The following is a 10,897-nucleotide window of genomic DNA, read 5'->3' on the forward strand; positions in this document are numbered from 1 at the left end:
ACCAAACATACTGCTAGGAAAGCTGTCACCACCAGTCAAAAGACAGGAGCTGTGGAAATGAACAAGGAGCTTACAGCCAACACAGAATGAATAAATATTAAAGATTTAGCATAATTATTTAAAGTGGAACAACTTGCAAAGTAGACCATTATGGCAATGATGAGCAGTTTATATGCTCTATAGTGAATTATTTAATTTTATTTTATTTTATTCTCAGAGAAAATGCATTGTATTTCAGTAGTATGACCACAATACATGGAACTCACCAGGATCCCATTGGTGATATTCTGAGACATCTCGTTTTCAACCTAGTCATGAATGATTTGGAAGATGGGGTGAATGATGAGGTGACTAACGTTGGTGTTGATACATAATGATCTGTGGTCATCAAACTGACTGTGAACAGCTGCAGAAAGATATCATGGTATTGAGTGACTGGGTAAAAATATGGCAGATGGGATGCCCTAGAAACAAGTCCAAAATAATGCATATACAAAAACCATGTGCCACTGTATATAACTGCTGTGTCCAATTCTGCATCTGCTTCTATATACCCCCACACCTCAGAAGAGTTGCAGAAGAGATGGATTAGTGGGGAAAAGAGCAGAAAAGATGATCAGGTGTATGAAAGATCTTCTTTATGTGGAGATACTAAATAATCTAGGACACTGCCTGTGAGAGTCACTTAAAACGGAAAAATATGATCCAACCCTAAGATCATAGATGTTGAGAAGAAAATGCATACAGTGTTTTCCCTTTATGTTAGTTGTTTGTATGATGTGTGTACCCATTATTATCCATAACATAAAAAGTAGGAACCACAACTGAAACCAGCAGCTTTAGAAAAAAGTGAAAGTGTTTGTTCTCAAGAGACATAGCCTTACCAATGACTTGGTATGTCAAAAGTATAAATGAGTTCAAAACAACATTAGATGTATTCATGAAAGAAAGGTCTATTGGGACATATTAAACACAAAGACAGAAACACAATACCCAGCTCAGGAAATCCCTGAAGGGCAGGTTTTTAGGCCTGGTATGCTACTCCAGAGGCAACATCTCTGCACTTGCCCCACTGCCACCCTCATTCCTGGGCTCCTGTTACTGACCACAGTCAGACACAGTTGCACTTACATTACACCAGCGATGAAAGCCTCATCTATATTTGTACACCTCTGAGGAACTTATTTATAATTCTAAGTGCAACTAAAAAGTTAGATATTTTTACATAGTCAACTCCAGATTTCTTATTGTAATGTCAACTATTTATTGTATCCATCAACTTTTAATAACGATAATTGTAGTTTATTCCTCCGCTTTAGTAAATACCTTCCCAAGCTTTCCAAGTCCGTGAATGCAGACACATGGCTTACACAAGTAAGCCAAGAGTGGACACGCTTGGTTGCCTGGCTGTTTAATTAGAAACTGAAACGAAAGGCATCCTGCCGCAGGGAGACAACCAGGCTGCAGACTGTGACACTGCCATAGCCTTGCTCTATCTCTCTTTAGCCTTAAGCAAATCTGATCTTGGGCATCCTGACCCTCTCTAATTGCATACTGTTTCCTGTGATGCTGAGAAGCTCCTTCCACCCATTGCAGGACTGTTAAGCTTCTCTTCTCTAGCTGATAATTAAGCAGCAGAATGCCAAACTTTTTGTTGTTGTTGTTCCTGTTGGTTTTTGGTTTTTTGCATCCTTCTTCCCTCCTCCTTCCCAATCCCCTGCTATACAAAGGCCAGCTGGATGCTTCGTTTGTCATTTTGTCACACTGTTCAGAGGCAAAGATGTCATATCACCTTTCAGAAGACAGGGAAGGTGATAAATGCACTAACTTGAGAGACAAAGTGTCAGGACACTAATGAAAATCTCTAGTGACTAGACAGCACAAGGAGAACCTCATTTTAAGTGAGTCTGTAAAGAAAAGACAACTTTATCAGCCTATGCAAATGTCAAGCCTGAAGTACACTGGTTTAATGTGGCAGAATATTTTTCTGTCAGGAACAACGTGCATTATACTGAGTTATTTTCAAATAACTATGTAAACAAATTAAAATGTCATGCATAAAATAAATGAAATGCTTGTCTCTTCTAGCTTTTGTCTTGATATCTAGCTTTACAAAACAATGTGGAGGATTTGCTTTTCAGATTTTTTTTTTTTCCATTTTTAATTGAATACAAATCGTGCAGGAGAATTATGTGTATTTTTGATATCCTAAAGAAAATGGAGACTAAAATCATTCATCAAAACTTTATCAGCCATGAAGGCTTCACTAGGCCATTGTATTGGTTTATTAGGTAAGATAAAAAAAAAAAAATAAATAAAAATTAAAAGAAGACTTTAAACGAATTATAACCAGCTTGCAAAATAACAAATATATTGTGTATGAGAAAATTAGCTCCATCTGATGTACACCAGCTACCATATGTAAAATGCCCATTATTTGTCCTGTCCCTTTGAAAATCATTTTATTGGAATGTATCAGTTAAACTAAAACACATGACCCTCCTTCTTGTGACATGAAAGAAACCACTGAAGAGAAGTCTTCCCCCTACCCCACCCCCACTCATGTGAACTTTCTGGGGGGAAAAAAAGCAGCTTCAAGGATTTTTATCAATGTCTGCATAATGACAAGTGCATCACATGCATCCTGAACTATTAGCTGCCTACATCTGAAAGAATTTGGTCAACATTTAGGAATTCACTTAATGAAAGGCTGGCCTATTAAAGCTCTGCTAGCTTTGGAAGTTGATTGAGCCTTTCTTTTCAACTTCCTGCATCATTGTAAATGATGCTATGCAGTGCCCTCATGTGATATAGTCTAGACAACAAGCTTGCATTGTAACACCAAAAAAATCCAAGTACCAGGTGATACATTTCCGCTTGGAGATGCAACTATGCAATACAAGGCTCTTTACAAATCCCTACGTGAAATCCAGATTGAAAAAGTAACAGCTCCAAAAGGTATCTATTTATACTCTGGAGAGATAAAAAGATGACATTTCCCCTCATATGTTCACATGACACTTGAATCAACAGTTACAGAAACAAACAGTAAATGAGTAGAAAATTAAAAGGTAATGGGCTATATTTCCTCTGTCAGACCACTGAAATCAGCTGAGACCAATTTTAGGTTGCTTAAGCTCTGGCCTTAATTTTTGGCTGAAACATGAATTTCCCTTTTCTACAACTTCCTTTTCTGTTACTTTTCTCTCTCTTGATGTTTTGAGACCAGTGTGAAATGGACTGCAAGAGCAGCGGGTGCTGCACTGGGCAGGCATTGCTACTTTATGATACCTGTTGATGAACATAAATGTGGAGGAACACACAACAGGATGGTATTAAAGGAAGAAACAGCATGAGGAGGACATATCAGCAGGGGATCCCACCGGTTGGTAGAGCACTCACCTTCATCCCAAACACAGCTATGTTGCCAGGTTTATGTGACAAGAAAGACACATTTTCTCAAAATTGCACAGAAACAGGTTTTCTTTTGATATGACCTCATTTTATTTCCATGTCTTTTGTGAGTGTCAGCACTACAAAACAATGTCAGATGGGCAGTGGCACTGGGGACTGGAATCATTAACAAAAATGTCTAATCTTGTCAGTTTTGGATTCGTAGGCAGTGTCCACAAATGAGGATGGGATTAGGCTCCTACTCCATAGGATAGGTAAAGCACAAGGAACAACATGCAAGAGTTATTCCCCTTCTGAGGCTTGGGAAGAGAGTTGTGTCACATGCATTTGGCACGGGGTCCCTCAATGAGACATCTGATGAATAGCTTATGAAATTACATTTATGAAATTAAATTTAATTTTAGAACAAAAGTACAGACAGCACACATTCCAGCTAATTTTTCTTTAGGCTCCAAGAACTGATTTTTTTTTTCCCTTCTATTTTGTTTCCCAAACTGATTACCTACTTAACTCCTCAAATAATTACCCCTGTTGACTTTGATCTATAGTTACTAGTGGAATAACACCTTCTTCTAGGAGGGCAGGGTGCCAGCTTCCTTCAAATGAAAGGTCTGGGTTTATGAAGTCATTTCATGATGATCTCACCAATTACCTTCTTGTCTCTGATCTTCTCTTTTGGGTAAGGTTATTGGGAAAGCTGAGTAAGGTAACTAGTCTCAGGATAAATTTATCCTCATCTATTGTAACTTGCTTTCAAAACTGGATGCAGCACAGAGACTTTATTGCTCCCTGTGGGGAAGAGCTCAACATAATGACACACAAGAGACAGGGCAAACATAGATGTCTAAGCACAGGCAAATGACAGCTTTTATATCAATGATCACACGATTTCCTCATGACTTGTACAAGCATTTGTGGGGAGGCAAGGTCATAGTGTTCTTGATTTGTTCTGCACCTCTCATTCAAAAGAAATCAACAACTACTAGTATCTGTCTAAACATCACCAGAAGCAGAGCTTCTCCAAGATAAATTCCATTCAGCACACACAAGACCAATGACAAAGGATGTAAAAACACTCATCATGTTCACAGAATTGTGTCCATATTACCAGAACTAGGCTGCCAGTGGAATGCAGAAATTGCTCCTCATAAAACCCAGCAAACATCCAGCCTGTGATTTGGGGGTGAGGGGGTGTGTTAGCTAAAAATAGCGCAAGCAGTAATAATGGCTGGAATTGGACACTGGAGGGAGACACAGCTGCACACACTAAACCAAAGACACTCTTTCTTCTCCTTTCTTGAATGAGTATCGACTGCATGCCCTAAGAAGGAAGCATGGAAGCCCCATCTTATCTGCCCACACCAGTAAGGAAGGAAATACAAAAAGAACGCGTTGGCCAGTTAATGAATCATAAAGCCCTACACTTTGTTGTTGGGGGAGAAGAAGCATGCAATTCCTGAATAAAGCCTGCAGAAATTCAGCATCAATGGTGTGGAACTGTTTTTTGAATCAAGCCCTGAGAACCCATCATGATTTGCATTCATGTAAACACCTACATTTTTTCGTTAACTGAACTGATTTAACTGCTAATTAAAACTAGTCAGTAAGCACAATGCAAAATTAATTAAACCATTTAGTGGGTAGATGCAAATGAGGCAAAGTTACAGCTTGGACGCAACCAAAATAAGTACAAGTACTACTCATCATCTGGCAAAATAGTTCTTGAGGTAAATACTTTCCCCAGAGATGATGTAAAGCAATAAAAAAAAAAAAATATCGCTGACTACATATGATCTTTTATTGATAAAATATGCTGGAATCCAGCTTCTTCTCTGTGAAAGAGTGACAAATTGAGCTCTGTGGATTTAGAAAAGACTCTCCCATACAACAAACATTTCAGAGGAAAGTCTGGATCTCAATTCACTCCTCTCCTCAGACATTTAGAGTTGCTCCTGTCTGTCAATGGCAAGAATTTCACCTCCGTCTGGACCATATATTTTTGATGACTGTTTCTATGGCTTTACATTTTTGCAGGGGAAAGTATCTGCTTGGAGAACTATATTGTCTAATGTTAGGTGGAAGTAGTGTTTTCTGACATAAAAGGCCAGAAATGTGTGGCTCTGTATGCAATATCCCTGTTCTCTACTTCCTCTTTCCACAGTACCCACGTGCTTTACAATCCCAACTGTATTTATTATCCTAAGGCTGCCTTAGTAGAGGGACACACAGAGTCATCCAAATTGAATTAACTGTGAACTAAAATGAGTAAAATAAGCATTGGGCCCCAGAAAAGAACCAAGACAGCCTATGGTGTGGTCCTCCTACACTTATTTTGTGGAAGCCTGGACCCATGGACAAGTGCAGTTCTATTGAGTCACCTGGGCTCATGGCCCGGTGCGTGGTAGCACTCAGGAGAGCTTCCTTAGGCAGGTTTGGATATGTAACAGGTATCTCAGTGAGGCATAACTCAGAGCTAAGTCAGATGTCTCCTATTAGGCAGTGAACCATCCTTCTGCTCTTTCCCTTCTCTCACCGCTCCACAAAAACGCATTTGAGGACCCTCAGGCCAACAACATCCATCTCTGTGGCTCTATAGCCCCACCTGAGGCCATTAGGGAGGAAGGACAGTTCTGAGCTGTGGATCCTGCTCCCAGGACCTGATCCCGAATTTGTTTCCCCAACAGTTATCAAGCTGACCCCTGGAAGGACTTCCCAAGCAAAACACACAACTCCTGACTTCCCAGCAGTTAGGTGTGGACTGGCCAGGAAGACCAAGGCATTTCTAACAATGAGCAAAGCCTGACCTGTCAGCATCTGGAGATAGTTAAGATGAAGTAAAGCACCCATGGAGTTTAGAGACTGCATGAGCAGACAGTCTGCACTTCAGTCTGATCTAAAGCAACATGCCTGAGGCCTTGCAGAGAAGCAGGAAATGGCCCCCAAGCCTCCTGTCTCACCCCCACAGCCCACCAAACCCTCTGCTGTCAGACATCCCTGGTCTCCCCTGAACAGCGAGATGCAGCTGAGCACAGGGGGACTGCAACCTGCCACACCTGAACAAGTGGGGCTGGGTCCCCCACAGCTAGGTAGATAACCAGCCCTACCGCTGGCCCTAAAGCACCATGCAAAGCATCATCCAGATCATTTTGCTATCTGTATTACTAAATTGTTTTAACCCAGTAGGAAAAACTGAAAACAATAGCATGTTTATTTTTTTGCTAAGAGGTCTGCCAGCCCCACACCTGATTGCTAGTTGGTTTGCATTTAATAAGTCCTTTGTTTCAGAGGCTACCACATCCATTCTCATTGCCATCGCTTTTATGACCCTCTATCTAAGAAGTCTTTTGTTTTCTTCACAGTTTTCTCAGGCACCCTCAGATGCTTTTTGGCTTTTAGCTGCTTCCATTCTAGTAAAAAACAAAACAAAACAAAAACACCATATGTTAAGGGGAAAAAAAGTGAACAAATAAGCATACTCTCTCCCCCTCAGACAACCCTGTAGAGGGACCAGGCCCAGGTCAGGTCATTATTTTAATATTCTCCTCGCCCTTCATTTCATGGCTTCCATTAATAACACATATACCCCACTCCTCAGGTGTTACAGGCAGTGTGTTGTTCATGATATGTTTCTCCTACTTCCACATAAACCACTAGGAGCCATGGGAGATGATATGTTGAAGAGCATGTGGAGCTTCTGCTAGAACAGCAACTCTTACACAAGACACCTGTTGTAGCTGTTGTGCACTATGCTGGCTGACTGTTAGCTTTGAGGCAAACCAAATGTAGTTATACTGTCAAAGGTATGCTACTTATCTGCATACTGCAAAGATGGAACTAATGCAAGCCAAAATAATTTTTCTTTTCTTTCTGTAAGTACCATTACTAATATATTTCACATGGTTAAAAATGCATTATATCCAGGGCTACTTCTTTAAATGTGTGTGCATAAATTTAACTTGGATACTGTTAAATATAATTTCAAGCAGCAGAAAAAAATGGCATTTTGAAAAAAAAAAAAAAAGCATTTAAGCAGAAACAAATGCATTACAGTTAAAGTTTCATGAACAATGATAAGATTGCTTGGTAAAGCAGCTTAATAAAAACAGAACAGAAACAAAGGACTGTATACCTAAACTATGGCTGTGGGAGGCATCTTCAGCCTGTAAAATCCCCACTATAGCAAATACTTACTCCAAAACTGCCCCTTTTGAATGAAGAGGGCCACAAGGCAGGTTTTACTGAGCAGAACTATGCAGGTGAAAGAAGTTGGCTAGGGATGCTGAGGTGCAGCTGGTATCTCAGTTGTGGCACGATACAGTGCTCTGCAGCGTTACCTGGAGAAAAACCAGTGCTGAAAAGCCTAGTTCAAATATCAAAAACAAGCTTCATGCTGGCCCTGCTGCAGCACATAGCTGTCTAAGGCAGAAGGCTGCTGGAACCAGCCCAGTGGCTGCCTATTTAGCCTGTATGCCCAGTCTCCAGAAACCCAGGCTGCTGCTGCCACCACCACTGAAGGAGGAATCAGCATGCATGGGGTTTTCAGGACACCAAGATCACCATCCCTGTAGCAAATGTTATTTTCTTCGCTCTTCCCAACACATCCCACAGGCTAATACAGTAATCCATTCTGGCTCTCCTGTTTTCCCTTCCTTGTGCCTGGTGCCTCTAGAATGCCCCTTCTTGCTTTTACTTACACAGCTGAGATGGATCTAGGAAGCCGAAGACATTAACTCTGGCTAAGTCCCACACCACTGTGGTTTTTCGAGGGTTCAAGCTAGTGCAACAGGGCTGCACATCACTGTATTGTGCTGTGTAGATACATGCACTGAATTTGTCTCCTCATTATCTGCAAGGAACAGGACTGTGACAGCCATTTGAGCAATTGCCTTTCTACCAACCCAAAATATGTATTATTTAGTTCAAACGTTCTTTGAAGTAAGGATTGTCCTCTATTGTATACCTGCATGGTGCCCTGCTGAATAGAGACTGGCTTTTGGTCAGTGCCTCAAGGTAGTTCTGTAACACAAATGATTATTCATAATAAAATAAATATAATAGCTCACATCAAATGTCTAATGATACTGTTCAAGGGATCCTGGGGGTGTTTCTAAAATGTGTTCTTATCATATTAAAAATGTAGGATCCGGGTATAATTTCATTCCCTTTTACAGTACTTTAGATGACCAAGAGGCTATTTTCTCCTTGTTCCATCCACTTAAAATCCTATGAGTATTGCAGAGGGAACAAGCAGAGGCTAAAAGCTGTACATACGATTATATGAATCTACATTTTATTACAAACACTCCTATCTCCATCCCTCTCCCTGTGCCAGAATAGTATTACATGGGTTGCAAAATCAAGCATTCAGAAATTAGGAAGTTCAGATTGTCTCCACAGATCTAATTCAGCCACACTATTTATATGTATTACAACAGCATGCAAGTAATTACAGACTATTATTATCAAGTGAATTTCACCTTATCCAGAGCAGACTGGATGGTGCACATTTAATGAGTGACTTTGCAATGCTCTTTCTCCTCAGTGTGTGGTCCACAACTCTATGGTTGGCACCCTATCTAGATCTTCAAATGATTTCTTCACAGTCTTTCCAGTACCTTCATCATTGTTGTACCCCAGTGCTTTACAGGTATCAATGTATTTATTTTCACAGCATCCTGGTGTGATAGCAATTGATTATCTCCATTTTACAAATGAGGAAGTGGGACACAGTAAGACTGAAATCAAAAGTGTAACCTCATTCCAGATACCCAGTCTGAAATGCCACTGTTTTTTTACAGATCTTTTCAAGTGCAGAGTACTGCCATTTACATACATGTCTAAGTACAACATGATTCTTCCTGACCTCTACTCTTGGGTAGACAAAAGAAAAAAGACACCATGATCAGAAATCATCCCAAAAAAACAACTTGCCTGAGGTCAAAAGGAAATCTGGTAGTAAGAGTAGAGAAGAAACCCCCACGATCCAGGCAAAGTTTAAGTGTTTTTACCATGAGAATAATGTTTTCCACCTGCACCCTTCAGACCTATCAGACAAGCTATGGAGCAAGGGTTCCCCAGACAACTGTCTCCTCCATTACACAACCTTGATTCAGTCCCATCCCATCAAGTAACTTAAATAATGAAGAGCCCTACTGCTCCACCCATAATTATGAAGTGAACTTCCACATATAATCTCAAACACAGGGGCTTATGGAATATTACTGAGGCATACAAAACAAGTTCAAGTTAAAACACTGGCAGATTTATTTGCTCCAGAAGAAAAAGAAGCCATGTACACTAAATTTAATACAAGACAGTAGCAAACAGAAAGGTTGGCTATGGAACATATAAAAGGAATAACCACTATATGAGATTTTCTCACTGGCCCATCTTCTGTGGAAAACAGAAGATGTGCATTAGAGAGAACACAACTCAGATCATCACTTTTCTCATTGTAGATAGCAGTAAGATATTCATATCAAAATCATTTAACATACATTTTTCAGTGAAGCTACAACGTGTTTTTGCTTTGAAATGTGTCTACCCACATTTGCTATTTCTTGGAGTGCAGAGCATCGCATCTGAATGCTGGTACTGGGTCCCCATGCCATCAGTGAGTCTTGGATCCCCACAAGGCAGGAGCAAGAGATCCCCAGGGGGTTGGTAAATATGCCTGAGCTGCACCTTACCAGCACTGCCACCCAGTTCTGTGGTGCCCTGGCACCACAGGGTATCACTATAGGTGTACACCCACAGGAGTCAATAACTGTCTGTCTGCACTACCTGTGTGATAAACTACACTGGCAACTTTTAATTACCTGCAGATGGGGTGGGAATGTGTGGGGAAGTTGCTGTCTTATAAAACAAATTATACCCTCCCCTTCCTTTTTCCCTTTCACGCCTGAGGTGACTTAGTCTGGCTACTGACAACATTAGGTCCAGGATTTCCTAAGCCTACTATCAGGGGGACACTCCTGAAAATTATGTACATTTTAGCAATATTTTGGATAGATTTCTTCCAGTTTGGAGCCTTCAACTTTGATCAAACATTGTGTACATTGGCTCAATGGAAAGTGATGTGGGATCAGACCCGTCACTAAGCGCAGCAGTGGTTTTCTTCTTCTGCCCACTCAACAACATATTTTTGTTTAGTCTGATACCATCAGGCTTTATGAAGAAAAATCTAACTGCCTACTCAAGTCAGTGAAAGGAGAATAATAAAAAATGCACTAAGAGTAAATAGGATTTTTTTTCCCTAGAGATAGATTTTTTTTTTCAGTCATTTTTTTTTTTCAGTCAATATTCTAATTTTTTAAAACTTTAAATCACAGACCAATTGCAACAGTTGATACAGAGCACTGAAGAACTATAGAAGCAGCAGAGGTGAAGGCCTCATTGTGGATAAAGTTAAGTGCACAGGTAACATTTTTTTAAAGTCAGGATCCCTCCATGATAAACTATACTGAATGTTCATTTGCATTTA

The 10,897-nt window shown here is 40.3% G+C and overlaps 1 long non-coding RNA gene across 1 annotated transcript; it reads right to left on the reverse strand.

Annotated features, from left to right (window-relative positions):
- Positions 1-5,029: 5,029 nt before the first annotated feature.
- LOC137850566 (uncharacterized) lies at positions 5,030-9,501 on the reverse strand. The gene is made up of 4 exons (XR_011092641.1): positions 9,346-9,501; positions 8,375-8,430; positions 7,606-7,748; positions 5,030-6,821 (listed from the first exon to the last, which is right to left on the reverse strand). It is a non-coding gene; the product is annotated as an uncharacterized lncRNA (long non-coding RNA).
- Positions 9,502-10,897: the final 1,396 nt, after the last annotated feature.

This window comes from Anas acuta, chromosome 2 (genome assembly GCF_963932015.1).
Source record: "Anas acuta chromosome 2, bAnaAcu1.1, whole genome shotgun sequence".
In the NCBI taxonomy this organism is placed as follows: Eukaryota; Metazoa; Chordata; class Aves; order Anseriformes; family Anatidae; genus Anas; species Anas acuta.